Source organism: Mustela lutreola, chromosome 13, assembly GCF_030435805.1.
Source record: "Mustela lutreola isolate mMusLut2 chromosome 13, mMusLut2.pri, whole genome shotgun sequence".
Taxonomy (NCBI): Eukaryota; Metazoa; Chordata; class Mammalia; order Carnivora; family Mustelidae; genus Mustela; species Mustela lutreola.
In genome coordinates, this window is record NC_081302.1 from 81,579,972 (window position 1) to 81,599,578 (window position 19,607).

Below are 19,607 nucleotides of genomic sequence, written 5' to 3' on the forward strand. Positions count from 1 at the left end.
ACTATTATTGTCTCTTTCTAAACCTCTGCTGACTGTATTTCGTCATCGCCTGAAGCGGTGCTTTAGCAGGTTGCACAAAAACGATAAATATGCTACCTACAGTTTTCAGTGTAACTAGAAGACAGTGTGAGTCATTCCACCATAACACTCACGAATACTACTACGCACACTGTTCAAAATGACCACCAAGAAATGCTGCAACACGTATTTAAAACAAAAACCTGCAGTAAAAAAGGACAGGGTTCCATGAGGTACCAAGAGGTGAGCTCGTTTAGAATACCACGAAATCATTAAAGCAGTGGAATGTCCAAAGCCGTATATCCTGCAATGAATTCTGTATTATCAGCGATAAAACTCTAATTGTCCCCCTTAAAATTTTTCTATTGTCTTTTTCTGAAACGCCAGAATGACCCACAATGTCGTTCTCCGTTCTGTGCCTCAGACTGCCGCACTGCTAGGGCTCAGCGTGAAATCCCAGGCCCTTTCACCCAGCCAGACCCCACTCGACAGGGACACTGGGTGAACCATTGTGGATTCTGGGGACTCACAACCCTATGACCACCCTCCCGACCAGGCCCCCGAACGGCAGGACTATGAGGCTGGCGCTGCGCAAGTCTGTCTTTCTTTTTCGCAGACCCACTAGAAAGGAACCCAGCGCGAAGGGAGAGGGACGGGCCCACCCACGGGATCTCACGGAGAGGACCAGGCCGGGAAGGCGCAGAAGCGCAGTTACCTAGATGCCCCGTCCCGAAGGAGAAACCGCCGCCTGCGCCGGTCCCGCCGGGGGCTACGGTGGTGGAGCCCAGCGTGCCGGTCCCGAAGGAGAACCCCGTGGACATGGCTGCCGGGGTTCAGCGCCGAAAGCAAGCTGCAGCGGTTCTGGACGTTCCTCTCTCCTCAAAGCCAAGGCGGGCCAGGCAGCATCGCTCTTGCCCAGCCCAACCTGGCGGGAACTTCAAGCCCTAGAAGCTGAACAGACAAGGCCGAGGTGGGCGGGGCAAGCACTCGACAGCACGTTCTGGCTCCCGCCGCGCGCACGTAACCCACCGGGAGCGAGCCCGCAGCGCGCACGTAATCCACCGGGAGCGAGCCCGCAGAGCAGGGCACCGTAGGATGGGAGGAGTTCGCCGCCGAGGGCATTCTAGGAAGGGGCAGGCTGCGGGGGGGTGGGGGAGGCGCGGCTGCGCGGGGTTGGGGGGGGCGGGGGGCGGGGGGCGGGGGGCTGCGGGGTGGCGTCGCCTGGGGGGCGGGCTTGGTGGGGGTGGGACTCCGGTCGTCTTAAAGGGTAGGCGCTTGGCCTTAAACAGCAAAACCGTTCCCTTAGTTCTGTATTTGCATACCTGTTGAATGCAATCTGTACTTCATGCCTGTTGAATATTATTGCTTATGTCTTTCCTTACTGGTAAAAGGATGCGTGGAATCCCAAGGTGGGGAGGGCCCTATTTAGCAGTCCAAGCCCCGTTAGAGGAACGGAGGCGCGCTCAGTCCATGGTCGGCTGCCGTCCCTTCCCGAAGAAGGAGGGGTAGCTTGTCTTTCCCTGACAGTTCGGAAATGAACTGAGAGCAATTCATTCATCCCCTCCACAGCTTTTGGAGCCCGATGAGCGCAGTCATTGCGAGTTGCCAGCCAGGAAGCTCAGAGAGCGTCCTTTGGTGGGGGGTGGCGGATCCCGTTGGTGGCGCTCAGCAAACCCCCTGGAGTCAAGCGATGTGGTCAAGTCCACGAAGTTTTTGCAGCATATCCTGCTGGGTAGGAGTCTGGGTCTCCAGGCCCATCGTGGCGATGGCTGCCTTGGGGCTTTGGGTTTTGCATTGCTCTGACGCCTCTTTGCTACCTACCAGAGGAACTGCCAGGTGGAAGGGCTAAGTACAGAAACAAACACAATATAGTGCGGAATTTAAGAGTTCCAAGAGCAACCCCTAAACACAAGAAAAATGTAGATTTAAGGAAGAGATCCCCTCTTGTAGAAGCATCAGGAGAAGCTTCATGTCTGGTGCATTTAAGGTGCTGTCATCATAATGTGGGTCTTTATTCAGAGATTGTTACATTACTCCCGCAAATGGTTTTCCTACTTGTGATTTCTTCCAGTAAAATTTATCCCATAAGCAACCACCAGATTTGCTCTCCTAAAACACAATTTTCACCCCTGCACTGCCTTGATGAAACACCAGTGGCCCTTTAGGCTAGCATTCGCCCTCCATAAAACAAATCTAAGCTCGGGCCTCACAATTCCTCTTAATGCAGCACTTTCTCTAGTGTTGAGGTTGGGCATTGCTGCCTCCTGTGGACTGAATCCTGTCCCTCTAAAATTCATGTGTTAAAGCCTTCACCTCCAATGGGATGGTGTTTGAAAATAGGGCCTGTGGAAGGTCTTAGGTTTAGATGAGGTCACGAGGGTGGGGCCCTCATGATGGGATTGATTCCCTCATAAGAAGAAACATTAGAGACCTCTATTTCTCCATTTCTTGAGGATACAGCTAAAAGGCAGCCTTCTTAGGCAAGAGGAGAGCTGATGGGCACCTTGATCTTGAACTTCTCAGCCTCCAAAACTGTGAGAAATTTCGGTTCCCACCCAGACTGTAGTATTTTGTTATGGCAGCCTGAGCACTTACACATTACCTCTGTGTGTGTTTAATTAAAAACCTAACTAGCATTTTAGATATTATGGACATCACCATAAGAAGTGATTTAGTTGAACTGTAATTTAAAGAAATATTTCATAGTGACAGAACAGGATGAGGAAAAAATGAAATATCGAGGGTTTTAGAGCTTCAGTGATCTAGAAAATGCTATTATCAGTGATAACTTGTAAGATGGTTAATAAGAGGACTATGAGGAAAAAATGTAGGGTATTTTGACTGGAAAAAAAAGATCCGGATGATTTTTGGAGGAAGATAGAATGTGGCTCCCAACATCTTTTAATTCCATTGTGCATTCTTTCCACAACTTTTGAAGACTATCAACATAAAATTAGTAAGTTCAAAAGGCTTGGCCTAGGAGTACCTGGGTGGATCAGTCAGTTAAGTGTCTGCCTTCCACTCAGGTCACGATCCCAGGGTTCTGGGATGGAGCCCAGCACCAGCCTCCTTGCTCAGCGGGGAGCCTACTTCTCACTCTGCTTCTGCCTGCCGCTCCCCCTGCTGGTGCTCTCTCTCAGGATCTCTCTGTCAATTAAATAAATAAATAAAATATTGTAAAAAAAGGCTTGGCACATACAGTTTATATGTTGATTAATAAAACATGTAAGGTTAGCTGGAAGGAAAGTGCATGTAAAAATGTAGTAGGGACTAATATATATTCATAATAAGGAAAACTGATGTGGGCCATATCGGAATTAACTTCTCAATCATTCTGTAAATCTTAAACAGTTTTAAAAATAAGTTTATCAAGGGCACCTGGATGGATTAGTTGGTAAAGCATGCAACTCTTGATTCTCAGGGTTGTGAATTCAAGCCCATGTGGTGTGAAGTCTACTTTTAAAAAGCTAAATAAATAAAATACAAGTTTATAAAACAAAGTGAGAAATTTCAGTTAGATAAAAGTTTGAGTTTGGGGGGAGCCATTCAAATTGATAAAGTATTCCTTTAACTTCATAAAAGTTTTAGTATGGCATTTTTGTCTTCCATCTGGCAGAGTAGTTTAACTTGTGCAGAAGTAACCCCTGAGCTGCCACGGAGAGGAGGGCCTCAGGGATGGAAAGCAGACTACTTAATGAACAGCAGTATTACAGTCTATAACATGGCTCCAGATACACCGAGTGTAAGCCTGGACCTCAAAGACCTTTTCTCATATAAATTCTTCTGCTTGTCATATTAGCAAAAAGAAAACACTTTACCTCCTTTATTCTACAGAACTAGAACTCCAAAGAAAGCAGTTTCTATAAGCCAGCAATGTGGTTATTAAATGGAAAGCTTGATGTAAAATGTCCATGTAAATTTCATGCCTATTTAAGCCTAAAGTCTATGCATCCAGGCAAAACCATGCAGCACAGTCATTTGGCTTAACTGTCCTTATTTAGAATAACACATTCTATTCCAAAGGATGTTTCCCATATTCCTCTTTGACATTGGGAGACCTGAATCCGTATATCCATTCTATGGGAATTACCACTTTCCAAGGAGGAAGCAAATGATTCAGATTCTAAATTATGTAACAAACCACATTCCTTCCCTTTGTTGTTTTATATTATGTGAATCATGCTAAGAAGACCATCTTTTGCAGAGTTACTGGCTGTACGGCGATGTTGCTAATGTCAGAATCAAACTGAATAATCCAAAAGAGAATAGCATTGTAAAAAAAAAATAATTTCAACCTGCATTAAGATGGCTAAGGAAACTTGTTTCCATGGTATGCTCAGATCAGGATAACTCTGAGAAGCATCATTTGAGAAGTTCTAACATAGAAAAGAAGCTGGAATCTTAAGTCTATTTAAGTGGATCCGCAATATATATGGTCTGATCCTCTGAAATAACCAAGAAAGAAATTGTGATTTAAAGCCTATATGTAATCAGTTGACCTCTGTCTTGAATTTATTCCTGGGGATCTATTGACTTTAAAGTTTTATATAGTGTCCTAACTTTTTTATAAAAATCCTATTAAAGTTTCAAAAGATCCAACAACAACAAAATTTATGGAAAGATAGATCAACAGTCAAAATGCGACCAAATGTTAATAACTGCTGACTCTACAAGAAAGATAGATGGGTGTTCATTGTACTGCTCTCTAAACTTCCCTATAGGTTTGAAATTTTTCATACTAAAAAATTGGAGCCTAAATCTGAAACAGAAGTTTCCAAGAATAGATCTAATAATGATCTGTTTCCTGATAAAATTTTCATTCCTCTCCCAAGAAATGAATAAAAAAGAAAAGAAAGGAAAAGCAATACAGGGAGTCTTACAATGAAGCTAATTTTATTTATTTGTTTTTAAATTTTTTTTTAGTAATCTCTACATCCAACGTGGAATTCAAAATCACAACGCCGGGCACCTGGGTGGCTCAGTGGGTTAAGCCTCTGCCTTCGGCTCAGGTCATGAACCCAGGGTCTTGGAATCGAGCCCCACATCGGGCTCTCTGCTCAGCAGGGAGCTGGCTTCCTCCTCTCTCTTTCTGCCTGCCTCTCTGCCTACTTGTGATCTCCGTCTGTCAAATAAAAAAATGAAATCTTAAAAAAAAAGATTTTGTAAAAAAAATTTACTTGAGAAAGAGAGAGAGTGCTCAAGCAGGGGGAGGGAAAGAGAGAGAGGAGAAACAGACTCTGCCACTGGTCAGGAAGCCTGACATGGAGCTCCATCCCAGGATCCTGGGATCACAATCTGAACTTAAGGCAGATGCTCAGCTAACTAAGTCACCCAGCTCCCCCTTCAGTCTTCTTTTAAATGAAAGAAAAAAAAAAATCAACCCCCATGTTAAGTTATCAGAGTTGGGTCTCTGTTATTCATAGCTAAACTTAATATACCAGTTCAAGTAGGAACCCACACTAAAAGATAGATTTTGTATGTGTTACTGAAGAAACAGGAAATAGCCATGATGAACCAAGGTCCAGATTCTCTATAGGATCACTATACAGTGATAAAGGCAAAAACAAAATATCCTGTTATCTAATTTTATTCTGCTAGCAGAGAGCACAGTTGAGTTCTAGTCTCAAAAACATAGGAGCCAAGGAGGGAGAATGTATCTGCAATTATTGTTTTCACATTTTAACAAAACAATTCAGTGTACCTGATGGACTCAGTATGCACTGTCATGGAGCAGAAATACATTCACAAGACTATTCCATACCATGCACAAAATTTCCCTCAATTCTCTTTGACCAGTTTTCCCACTGCTTGATTAGACCTCTTTTGGTTACAAGGAATAGAAATCCTCTAAAAGTAGTTTAAGCACAACTGTGTATACATGTGCAGGGAGATGTGGGAAGACAGAGTTACTGGTAGGTCTTGTTATTGAGACATGGGAGACAGACTTGGAATACAGAGAAGTTTCAAGTGAATCTAGAGGAAAAGGTGTCACGGATGGCCCGACAAATCGACCATGAACGTGAGGGTAAGAGGATGAAGAAAAGAACTCGAGAAGCAGAGAGATGGGGGCTGGAGGAGCGCTGAGGAGGATGTCCAACAGTGCTAAGTTTATTCAAAGCATTAAGGCCATATATATAATGATAATAGGAGAAGCAATACATCTGTGTCTAGTTAAACAACCACGAGTTCCCATAATAAGTTTCACAATGAACTATAAGCAGACTTTGTGACACCAAATGGCTGATGCCAGTACAATTGTTCTGTATTGATACAGCAAACCTGAAAGTAATTTATGGGCTGTACTAGGGCAGCACGAACCAGCATAAAGTTATGACCCCAACCGAATTGTTCTCCTTTTTAGCGAGCATGTGGGAAGTCAGGTAGGTGAGCGCATAACACATAGCACAGACCCTTTCTCAATGCTACTCGATTTTATCGACCTAAGGCTTTTGTTTGGCTATTCAGCCTTTAAAGGAGCCACAAATCAGGGCCTGGTTTGGTCCTCATCTCAAGCCTTATTGTGCCCTCCCACAAAAAGGAATTGCCAGGCCTCAAGTATATCAGAAAGTGACAGCTAGACAGTTCATAAGAAATGAACAGTGGAGAGTTACACTTATTTTGGAACTGAGAAGATCTGGAGGTCCCAGGGGATGGGGGAAGGATTAACTAACTGGTTGAGTGCCCAAGGGAAACAGAGGGGCATTCAGGCATCTGCCACACAAGAATCTGAGACCCAGCTCTCAAGGAGAAAAGGCCAGTAAACAAACGCGGAGAAAGTGAAACAAACGTAGCAGAACAGTTACCCCCAACCCTGTCCCTACCTCCAACCCCACTGTTATCAAACCAGGGAAGTACAGGGAAAAAGAGTTTTTGAATAGGATAGAGGGGCAAATTTATATTTATGTTAAACTAAACTCTTGACTCCGAAAAATAAGTTTTTCTAAAACGCAGAGTAATCATGCAAAGTTATTGAGAGGTAAAAGGAGAACCAACAAAACAGCCTTGAAGGGTAACTGTGAAGAAAAAGCTACTGCCTGTTTCACCCCATAAGAATCCAGTGTTCAATGAAGGGATTATGCAGATTACAGCACGACTGACCACTGTATCCACCAATGTTAATAACCAGTGTGAACGGACAGAAAGATCAGACATGGATACCACTTGGGCAAATCATCAATATTTGCTCATCTAAAGGATTCAGAGAGAAAGTCACACCTTCAGGATACAGTGAAAAATGATGAGTTATCTTCTTTATGACAGAATGAGGAGCAAGCCAGCCTCCGAACTCTCAAATCCGGAGACAATGAAAGTTATACTAACCTCTGGAAATATAATATTTCTCCCTCCACGTATGAGACTGAGGCATATCGGTTAACTTGGCTGCATGCACTTTGCTGGGCCAGGTGCACGTCCTCACCCGCAGGTATAGAATACAGAGTGTGATCACTTGCATACAATGTACAGTCACTCTGATAAGAACAAATGTTTGTTCCGTCACCCATTCTCCTCAAGGAACACAGTCTGATCCATATAAATTCCTAAACTCAGGGTTGAAGAGGAGGATGAGGTACAGCAAGTACGCAGACATCTCCAGGCATTCTGGGATGCATTCTTAAAACACACGTGCTCACACCTATTATTTATTGAGCATTCGTTGAGGCCAGCCACTACGCTTGAGCATTTCTCTTCATTACATCATTTAACTAACACAAATAACTTAGTGGAGAAGATGATGGTAAGTACTACTACTTACCAATAAGTAAACCGAGAGTAGAGAAATTAAATAATTTTGTAATTATTAAATTATAGCTAGTAAATTATTTGGTAATTAAATAATTTAATATCTGTTCACACAGATAGTGAACAGCAGAAATGAGATTTGAATTTAGATAGCTTTGATTCCAGAAAGAATTCTGACCATAGATTTCATCTTCTGCAATAATATACCTAAAACTAAAAGTGAAGAAATGGAGTCAAATGAAATATTCTTATTCTTTCAATGACTTATGTTTATTTAAGAAACAACCAAATTAAGAAATATAATTGCTCTTATGATATCTCATTAGGTGGCAAATAGTAAACATAATTATAAAAGCAACAACATTTGCTTTTAAAATATTAATATTATCTCACATGAATCATAGTATCAGACAACTCTCACACATTTTGTAGGGGAAGTAAGTGTTTTGGTGTTTTTTTTTTTTAAGAGTGTTCAAACAAACAAGCATTAGGGAGAAAGGAATGCAGGAGATTCTGATTCCTCATTATTTCAAAGTATCATGATTGTTTATTGAATGCTTTATTGTGTTTGTTAATTTTGATGCAAAAATCTACCATCTTTAATTAAGAAAATGCCATTTCATTAAAGTCATCCAATAACAATAGTCACATCCCTATTGTAAGTTGTTTTTGTTGGCACATACAAGGAAAAATTTAGGTGTCCCCTAGAACTTGGGTGACAAAGGAAGTTCTAACTAGATGCAACAAAACAAAACTAATCAAAGAACTAACATTTAAGGACTCCATAGAAAGACACAGTTTGGTGTCTAGACCATGACTTGCAGGAACTTAGTTGGCCAAATGGTGTAGTTAAAAAAACAACAGGACCCTCAGAAGGAGACTTTTTCGGCAATAAAGCCTAAATTAGGCTTACTTGATACACCCCTATAATAATGAACCTTCAGGGCTGCCTCCAGAGGTTTCCCTGGCCCAGAAACACTACTACCTTCTCCTGCACTTGATTCCTCCCAATAGGATTTACAGATGCATCAAGACTTTGGATGAATGAGAACAGCCTATCCACACCATATTTTCCCTTGCTCTGAATTCATGCTAACTAAGCAAAGTTCTCCACTGTAAAGTGTCTGCATACCTTTATAGGAATACCTTTATAGGTGTAAGTCTGGGAGCAGGTACCTATGTTGTAAGATACTGAAATTCTGACCTTCACTGAAGGAAGTAAATGAAGATTATCTAAAACAAACAAACAAACAAAAACAAAACACACACACACAAAAGAGGAAAGAGTCCCATAACAAGTTACTTAGACATATAGAAGTGGAAAAAAAAAAAAAGAGGAAAAAGGCAAAAATTAAAATGAGTGCTTTGGAGAAGTAGGAATAGTGATGAAGCATGTGATAACCACATTTTGCTATAAGTTTTATGCTACTCTTGAACTTTTTTTTTCTTTAAAGATTTTATATATTTATTTGACAGAGATCACAAGTAGGCAGAGAGGCGGGCAGAGAGAGAGAGAGGAGGAAGCAGGCTCCCTGCTGAGCAGAGAGCCCGATGCAGGACTCGATCCCAGGACCCTGAGATCATGATCTGAGCCGAAGGCAGTGGCCTAACCCACCGAGCCACCCAAGCGCCCCTACTCTTGAACTTTTAAAAGCATCGTATATTATTTTGGGAAAAAGTTCAAATTTCCTACTCCATAGATTTTCCCAATTGTGAAAATATCATACTTGAGGAAGAAAGTACAAAGTGTGCAAGTACTGTATAACTAGATACCCTCATCTCTAAACGTCACATTGTAACCACCGCTCACATCAAGAAACTGAGCGCTGCAGGAGACTTACAAGTGACTTGTAGTGATTGACGTCCTCAATCACACTCCAGTGGTAACCATTATCCTAGCTATTGTAAGGATATATTCTCTACTTTTCTTTACAGTTTCAATACCTACATGCTCACCCATAAACATAGTTGCATTTTTGCCTATTTTTGAACTGTAATATAAATGGAATCATACCATATGCATCATTTTGTGCCTTGTATATTTTTCTGAAATTATTTTTTAAGTAGGCTCCACACCCAGTGTAGGGCCCAGAGTGCGGTTTGAACTCACAAACCTGAGATCAAGACCTGAGCTGAGATCAAGAATCAGATGCTTAACTGACTGAGCCGCTCCGGTGCCCCTGTGCCTTGCATCTTTTGTTCAAGCTTATGTTTTTTTGTTTTGTTTTGTTTTGAAAGATTTTTTTTTATTTATTTGTCAGAGAGAGAGCAAGCGAAAGCGAGCACAGGCATACAAAGTGTCAGGCAGAGTCAGAGGGAGAAGTAGGCTCCCTGCGGAGCAAGGAGCCCGATGTGGGACTCGAGCCCAGGACGCTGGGATCAGGAACTGGTTAAGGCAGCTGCTTAACCAACTGAGCCACCCAGGCATCCCTGTTCAAACTTATGTTTAAGTTTAATCCTTGCTGTATGTAACTGAAGATTGTTCCTTTCCACTGCTGCATAGCATTCCATTTTATGACTATATCACCATATACCTATTTTACTGTTGCTATTGTTTACAGTTTGGGGCTATTAGAATGGGGTTGCTATAAACATTAGACATGTATCTTATTGCATATGTTTAAAATACTCTAGCATCCACATTTAGGAGTGAGTTGATGGTTCCTAGGCTATGTATGTGTTCCACTGGATAAGAGGAAGATAAATTGTTCTTGAAAGGTTTTGTAACAAATTACACCCCAACGGCAACCATGGTCTGAGAGTCCATGCTGTGATCCATCCTTGCCAAAACATGTTAGTGTCAACGTTTTTGAATTGTCCTGATTAAAAATAAAGTTAAATACTTTCACATATGCTTACAGAACTTTTGTCTGTCTTATTTTGTGAAGTCCTGTTTAAATGTTTTCCCCGTTTTTCTGTGGAGCCTCTGCCTTTTTCTAATTTATTTATAGAAGTTCTTTATATTTTCTTAATATGAATCCTTTGCATATTATATGTATTAAAACTGCCTTAAATGCTGGGTGCCTGGGTGGCACAGTTGATTAAGCCTCAAACTCTTGATTTCGGCTCAGGTCGTGATTTCGGTGTCCTGGGATCGAGCCCCATGTGGGGCTCTGTGCTCGGCACAGAGCCTGCTTGTCCCTCTCCCTCTGCTCCTTCGCCCTATGCTCTCTCTCTTTCTCAAATAAATAAAATAGTTTTTAAAAACCTGCCTTACACTCTATGGTTTGTCCTTGTACTGCTTTATTGTTGTCTTTTTTTTTTTTTTAAGGAATAGAAATGTACAATTTATTGTCTACAATGTTTGTATAGTCTGTTTTAAATAATTTCCTCTATAATAAAGTCATGAGACTCTTCTCCCTTACCCTCCAAAAGTTTATAATGCTGCCTTTCACACTTGGGTCTTCAATCAACATAGGAATGCGTACTGTGGGGTCAGAATCAAATTTCATCTTTTGACCCATATAGATAGCAAATTTTCTCAGCCCCATGTATTGAAAAGAGAGTTTCCCCATACTGATCTGTAAAATCACATTTGTTCATAAACCAGATAGCTACATATATGTCGTTTTATTTCTGGACTCTTATTCTGTTTGCCTAATCTTGCAACATGCCACCTTAAGTACTATATTGGGAAAGTCTTGCCTTCTTGTTCTTCCTCAGAATTATTCTTAGCTCTTTACATCACCATATAGGTTGTAGAATCAGCTCATTACACATACATACTGACAAATCCCTGCACCCCCAAAATATATACACACACCAACCTGTTAGGATAGTGATTGGGAATATATTGAATTTATAGATAGATTAGTTTGGAAAGAATTGATATATTTTAAAATTGAGTTTTCTATTCCGTGAACATACTGCAACCATTCCATTTAGTTAGGTCTTTGTGTGTGTGTGTGTGTGTGTGTGTGTGTGTGTGTGTGTGTTGGCAGGGGGAGAGATAGAAATTGAGATAGATCTACTCCAATATATCTTTTCATCCATCCATTTATGAAGTTCTATAACATTCTCTATAAATATCTTACACATATTTTGTTAAATTTGTTCATTGACATCTGACATTATTTTTATGCTGTGGCAAATACAATTCCATTTTCATCTTCTATTAAATTGGAATTTGTATGCTATTTCTAAAATCAGTTTTCCTAGCAATTAAAAAATATACACAGCCTTTTTCTTTTCTTTTCTTTTTTGAGAAAGAGAGAGAGAAGGAGACAGCAGGGTGGGCATATATGGGAATGGGCAGAGGAAATGCGAAAGAGAAAGAATCTTAAGCAGGATTGATCTCACAACTCAGGATCATAACCTGAGCTAAAATAAAAAATCAGATGCTCTAACTGAATGAGCCACCTAGGCGTCCCTACACACAACTTTTTAAGACGAAAGTTAACTAGCATTCCTAATTTCTACCAAGATGATGCAAGGATCCTAAGATACTTTATTTCAGTCCTCACTCATATATTTAAATTGCTTTTCAATTTTATAAAACTTGAGTATTATTGTTTTATGCAGTGTTTACTTACATTTATTCATTTCTTGACATTAAAAAAATCTTCATTTCTTTTGTAGCTTATATCTTCCAACTCTGATCATTTTACTTATTCTGAAGTATAAATTTAGAATTTGCTTTAATATGGATCATGGCAAACTCAATCTTTTTGTTTGTTTGTTTGTTTGTTTGTTGGAAAAATGAATTTTCCTCCCTACTCTTATTTTCTGGAAGATATTTTTTCCTGGGAGAAGTATTTTATTTATTTATTATTTATATTCATTTTTTTGAAAGATTTTTTTCCCAAGTAATCTCTACACTCAGCATGGGGCTCAAACTTACAACCCTGAGATCAGGTGTCCTATGCCGCACTGACTGAGCCAGCCAGGTGCCCCTGGGAAAAGTACTTGAGATTGTCAGTTGTTTCTTTCTGTATATGGAAGATACCATTGCAATGTTCCATGGCTTCTATCGCTGATAAGAAGTCTACTGGAAATTTACTTATTGATCTGCTGGAGGTAATTTGTACTTCTATTCTGGATGGTTTTAAAATCCCCATTTTTGTGCTTGGTGTTGCCATAATGAAGTCACCATAGTGAACCTGTAGTTCACTAGCCTGTGTCTAGAGTTGGATTTCTTTTTAATATACTTGGAATTCATTGGTTGCTTTATTCCGTGGATTGGTGTCTATCAAGCATTCTGCGAAAAAAAAATGAGGCACTGTCTCTTCAAATATTATCTTTGCCCCAGTTGCTCTCCTTCTCTCTTATTCTTGTGAAACCATGATCAAGTTTGCTTTAGATCTTTTAATTCTATCCTTCATTTTTCTTAACCTCTTTTCATATAATCTTTTTGTCTCTCTGTATTTCTTTTCTTTGTGGATAATCTTCTTTTAGTAACTTCCAGTTTTCTAATTCTTTTTCTAATGGGTCTCATCTGTTAAACTCACCCAATGAGCTTTCCACTCCAATTTTTGTATTTCAGTTGTAGAACTTATATTTGGTTGTTCTTCATATTTTCTATATCATTCAAAAATCATTTTCCCATACACTGCAGATGTTTTAAGGGGCTTTAATTTCTTGAAATAAAACAGTTGCTTTATAAAAAAAAGCCTGATAATTATAAAGTCTTTTATTGCCACAGGTTGTAACTGCCAATGATCTCTTGAGAATTGTTTCCTTGTGTACTAGTTTTATTGTTGTTGTTGTGATGAATTATTTTCCTTTGAAAACTAATTGTGAGAATTATTTGAAACCTATCATAGAGAGACAGTCCAATCAAAAAGAATTTGTATTTGCTGTAATAAAATTCTTAGGCACTACTAATTGCAAACACTTTCAATTATATGCACAGCTTGACATTTGGGAGAAGTTTTTTGGGTAGTAAGAATATAGGTTGCAAATCCATCTATTAACTTTTTTGTGGTTGTGATATATCCAAGACAGGCAATTTCTCAATGTCAGTGCAAATTTTCTGATGTATTCTATTGTTTGGGTTGGTTGTATTTTTATATGTCCCTGGCTTTATGTCGGAAGAGTACCTCATTAGACTCCCCATTCATTAGGCCCTAGATTTTAACTTCTGAATTTCATATCCTGTAAAAAATTTAAATGGCCCTTTTGCAACAATTTTACGATTCTGCTTACCTCTCTGGGTATACACTTTCTTATAGTCTGCTCTTTTACCTTCTCACTAACTTGTCAGTTACCTGGTGCTTTACAGAACTTGATTTCTACTTTGTTATTTTAATTCCTTTTTTTTTTTTTCTTTTAAGGCAGGGTCATTTCCAACCTATTATATTATCATAAGTGGAACTTATATATAGATTTTGGAAAAGAAATCAGTATAGAATAACTGTTAAAAATACAGACTCTATAATCAGAGAAAGCCAATTATCATATGATCTCTCTGATATGAGGTATTTGAGAGGCAGGGCAGGGGTCGTGGGATTAGGGAAGAAAAAAATGAAAAAAAGTGATGGGGACGGGAGGGAAACAAACCATAAGAGACTCTTAATCTCACAAAACATACTAAGGGTTGCTGAGGGGTGGGGAGGTAGAGAGAGGGTGGTTGGGTTATGGACATTGGAGAGGGTATGTGCTATGGTGAGTGCTGTGAAGTGTGTAAGCCTGATGATTCACAGACCTGTACCCCTGAGGCAAATAATACATTTTATGTTAATAAAAATAATTCTTAAAAAAAGAATACAGACTCTCGAGTCAGACTGTCTGGCTTTACATCGTGGATCTAGGCTTTAACTCTCTGTGATATTGGGCAAGATACTTAACTTCATTGTATTCCACTTTCTTCATCTTTAAACGGAGGAAAGGAACAGTATTTTCCTCATAACACAGGTGATGCATTTGCTACACTTTCCGTCTCCTGATAATCCCTTAGTAAGTGTTAGTTACTGTTATTACCTCTCCGTGAAAATTGGCAAAAGAAAAACAAGGAGACATGATACGAGACAAGAGTGGGGGAGGACAGCCTGGGACGTGCGGGCAAACTGCGGGCAAACTGCGGATGAGCAGGAAATAGGGAAAGTGACGAACAAGGCGGGAGAAACAGTATACAAAGAAGCTTTATTAAGGGAGTCTTGATGGATGTTGTTTAGTATAATTCACCTTCTTCTACCTTTTCAAGAGATCTTCAGTAAGGAGCTATATTAGTTTTCATGTTTTGTTTGGTTTTAAAGCAGGATTTGGTTTTCTTTGGGATGAGATACTCTACCAACACTGGTGTCTAGGTGGCTTGATCTTATTCTTATTTCACATATACCTACAGGAGTAAGTAATTTCACCACGAAGACTGCTGAGATTAATAAGCATTTGCTTTGGCAATCTGTCTGGAGCAGAGCAGGCATTCAAAACATGAAACAAAACAAAACAAAACCAAAAAGCAGACAAACCAAAACAAACCAACACCAAGACAAGTTGAATAAATATTAAAATAAAATAAATATAAATAAGTAAGTAAATAATCCAAATGAGATGCTGGCACATTTTTAATTAGAGAAGAAAACTTAGGTGGTAAGCCTTTGTCGCACATGTTCCTGCTGGAAACAAGGGCACCACCTGTGAAGGAAGTATTCCTGAGAGAGAGAGAGAGAGCAAGGACTGAAGAGAGGCAGGGAGGGAGGGATGGAGGGAGGAAGGAGAGAAAGCGCGAGAGAGGAAAGAGAGAAAGAGCGAGACATGAGGGAAGGAAGGAAGGAAGAAAAAGGGAGGAAAGAAGGAAGGGGGGAAGGAAAGAAAAGGGAAGGGAACAGAAGGGAAGGGAAAGAGAAAATCAAGCCCAGCCAAGCTTCTAGATCTAACTACTAGTGTAGAGGAAACACAGGACTCCGGAGGAAAAAATGTCAACTGACACCCAGGGTCAACTAATGGTGGGCACTAGGGCTCTGGGTGTGGAAGATCAGACTTATTTAATGTGAGGATGTCTAGGATGTTATTGAGCTAAGGGAAGTGATCAAACTCTCCTCCTCTGGAAGGTCTAGCTCAAACTGCTTCTCTTGTAGAAAATCGTTCCAAACTAATCCAACCCAGAACAATCACTCCCTCTCCCAGGTTCCACCTGTTCCTGCTATCTGTTTCAGCCTGTCTGATCCTAAGTCACCTGCTAGATTATTTAAGAATAGCTTACATTTTCACATCTTCTCCCCCAAAAGCCAGGATAGGGTTTGATGGGGATGCCGAGCCCTGATTCTCCCGATATGTCTGTCTTCACCAGCACATACCCACCCATACTGTAAGTGCTTGGACAGCAGGGGCCAAGGCTAAGACCCTTTGTGTTCCCAGTGCCCTGCACAGGGTCTGGTCCATAAAAGATTGAAAAATGAACAAGGGCTTTCCTCCTATCCCTACTGTAGAGTCCAGAATATAGGGCAAGGCATGGGGGAGCTTCTTGTAGAATGAATCAAAGTTACCTGGAATCGGGACATTTGAGTGATAAAGTCTCTCTTTCTCTGTCTGTCTCCCTCTCTCTCTCTCTATCTGAATCTCTCTTTCTCTTTTGCTTACATGCACATGCATTTTCTTTCTCACCATTGGAACCCAGACACCACGCTGGCAAGAATCCCAGGATTAGAGTAAGGAGTAGAGGAAAGCCATGTCCACTATCCCCTGTCCAAATCCATGACCCATAGAATTTGTGAGCATTATAAATTTTTTTTTATGACATTGCATTCTGGCAAGATAGGATACATAGTCACACTAAATGGAACATTCTCTTTGCTCCTGATCCTTCTCTACATCTCATCTAAACAAGGAAGTAATACCTTAGGTAGGATTGTCAAATTAAATGCGATGTCCCATTAAATCTGAATTTCAGAAAAATAATAAGTGATTCTTTTGGCACAAGTATGTCCCCAGTATTTCATGTAACATATCCTTTAAAAATATTTATTGTAGGTGCCTCCTTAGCACAGTAGGCAGTGCATCAGTCTCATAAAACTATTTGTTTATCTGAAGTTCAAATTCAGTTGGCACTCCTTTATTTTTATTTGCTAATTCGAGGAACACTTACCTTGAGTCTCCACCCTGGACCTTTTCTCTACCCACACACACTACTTAGGGGAGTCAACACAGTCCAAGCTTTATCCTGACAACTCTGAAATTTTTATCTCCAGTTCAGAAATCTCTACCAATCTCCACACCAAAAGAGTGGACTACCTACATGATAACTCCACTTTTACAGCTGAGAGTCATCTCAGACCCAATCAGAATTGTTGATTTGCAACCCCTACCCACCCCCCGAAGCTGTTGCTCCTCACCCTTCCCCATCTCGGTGAATGGCACTGACATCGACCCACTTGCTCAAGCCCCCAAGGAGAGCGTCAGCCTTGATTCTTCCCCATCCCGTACTCTGTGTCCAGTCAATCAAGTAGTCCCTTTGGCTCAACCGCCAAAACATATTTCCAGCCCATCGCTGCCTCCTGGTGTCCCCTACAACCCCTCTGGATCAAGGCACACTCTCCTCTCACTTGAACAACTGTACTGGCCACCAAATGGCTTTCCTGCTTCCCCTCTTGCTTCTCTATAACCCTCTCTACTGCATTCTCCCCGCAGTAGCTGGAAGGATCTTTTTAAAGATACATCATGGAACTCGTCTGCTACAAATGCTCCGATGTTTCCTCACTGCACTAAAAATAAAATGCAAATATTCTTCAAGATCCTTCATGATCTATTTCCGGTACCATCTGTCAAAGGACACCCACCTTTCTGTTTTACAAACATCATAAGGTCCTACGGGACCTTAGGATGTTCTGCCTGAAGTACGGTACCCAGGTGGCTCATTCTTACCATTTCCGCCTCAAATCTCACATCACTTCTTCCATTTAGTCCTCCCTTAGCTGGCCCTCCACCCCCCACCCTCGTGTCTCCCAAGGCCATCAGCCTGGGGTATTTCCACCTCCAAGCAAAACCCAGTGCATCTGCTTTGGTTTTAGTTTGGGCCTGTGCACTGGTTTCTGTCCTCTTGCATTTGATGTTTTTTTAAAAACAGCAGAGAAACAGATTTTGTTAATTTCCTAATTCAATTTAAGAGTTCTGTCCATTCATATATCATTTGACTTATGGTTTAACTACCCACATTTGTTGTGATGGCTTATATAGGTAGACTTATTTCTACTGTATGATTTTTACTTTTCTATTGATCATGCTTTTTGTTGTTGTTGTTGTTGACAGAGAGAGTGAGCGGAGGAAGGCAGAGGCAGAGGGAGAAGCAGGCTTCCTGCTGAGCAAGGATCCTGATGTGGGACTCAATCCCAGGATGCTGGGATCATGACCTCAGCCAAAGGCAGCTGCTTAACCAACTGAGCCACCCAGGCGTCCCTGATCATACATTTTTTTTTTAATGATTTTATTTATTTATTTGACAGAGAGAGATCACAAGTAGGCAGAGAGGCAGGCAGAAAGGGAGAAGGAAGCTGGCTTCCCACCGAGCAGAGAGCCCGATGTGGGGCTCGATCCCAGGACCCTGAGACCATGACCTGAGCCGAAGACAGAGGCTCAACCCTCTGAGCCACCCAGGTGTCCTGATCATGCATTTTTAATGTTTCTTTCTTCTCATTTGTTCCCTGTCAAGGAGTTGACATACTTTCTTTATTCTCTAATTTCATCTTTTAGTTTGAAAAAACATATACTTGATTTCTGTGATTTTTGGGTTATCTGTAAAACTCATTTTAAAAAAAGATTTTATTTATTTATTAGACAGACACAGAATGAGAGAGCAAGAGAGAGACTATGAGAGGGGAGAGGTCAGAGGGAGCAGCAGACTCCCTGCCGAGCAGGGAGCCTGATGTGGGACCTGGGACTCCAGGATCATGACTTGAGCCGAAGGCACTTCCTTAACCAACTGAGACACCCAGGTGCCCCACCTTTAAAACTCTTAAGCCGATGTAGGGACGCCTACGTAGCTCAGCCTCTTAGGCATCTGCCTTCGGCTCAGGCCATGATACTGGGGACCTGGGATTGAGTCCTGCATCAAGCTGCTTGCTCAGCCCAGAGCCCACTTCTTCCTCTGCCTGCTGCTCCCCCTCCTTGTGCGCTCTCACACTCTTGCTGAGAAATAAATAAATTAATAAATAAATGAAATCTTTAAAAAAGCCAAACTCTTAAGCACGTGTAATTTATGTATGAACTGAGTCTATTACCCCTCTTAGAGCACACAATGAGAATCTCAGAATCCTAATGCTATGTACCTTCAGTTGTTCTAACAATGTGCATTATCATGTCATTCCAACTTGTCACTAACATCTCTCGAAATGGCTTTTTCGTGGGTTTTACAGCTAATGGTGATTCAGATTTCCCGACATGTTGGCTAACTACTTACCCACCGGGCTCCTTGTTTCCCACTCACTCCTGCACGTCTGACTTCCGGTGCTGAAATAATCCTTCAGTTGTCCTTCCAGTAGCTGTTGTGGAGGAACCATTTCTCCATCCTTATGTCAAAAAATGTTTCTCTAGCACCTTAAATCCTGGGCATAATCCACAGGTACGAAATTCTGGTGTAAGTCCATTTCTTCATTGCAACCAGAATGGCGAGATGTGTGAGACTTTGTGGATGGAATAAGGTGATGTCTGGGCCCAGCTTGCTTCCCAGAGCAGAAAGCCGGGACCTAGCTTCCTGGTTTTCAGCCATCCTCCCTAACTGATGTCTGGGAACTCAGAAGCATTCGGGCCCCAGCTGGTCTTCTGGGGACCCCCGGGATCCTGAAATCATGCTGTCATACCTGGGATATCGCCCCGCTTCACCGCTTGAACACTTTTAAGCCAGGAATGTCCCCCACAGGGGAAGACCCCTAAGTCTTTCAATCATGCACCTGGTTGTCCATAGAAACTTTGCAGTAGGC

At 41.1% G+C, this 19,607-nt stretch overlaps 1 protein-coding gene across 1 annotated transcript in view; it reads right to left on the reverse strand.

Annotated features, from left to right (window-relative positions):
* The window catches only part of LOC131813471 (ral guanine nucleotide dissociation stimulator-like), a 91,796-nt gene extending 72,582 nt beyond the window's left edge, over positions 1-19,214 (reverse strand). Inside the window, exon 1 of the mRNA XM_059143760.1 lies at positions 19,088-19,214. The gene's annotated coding sequence lies outside the window, so the exon portion shown is untranslated. The remainder of the gene's footprint in view (positions 1-19,087) is intronic.
* Positions 19,215-19,607: the final 393 nt, after the last annotated feature.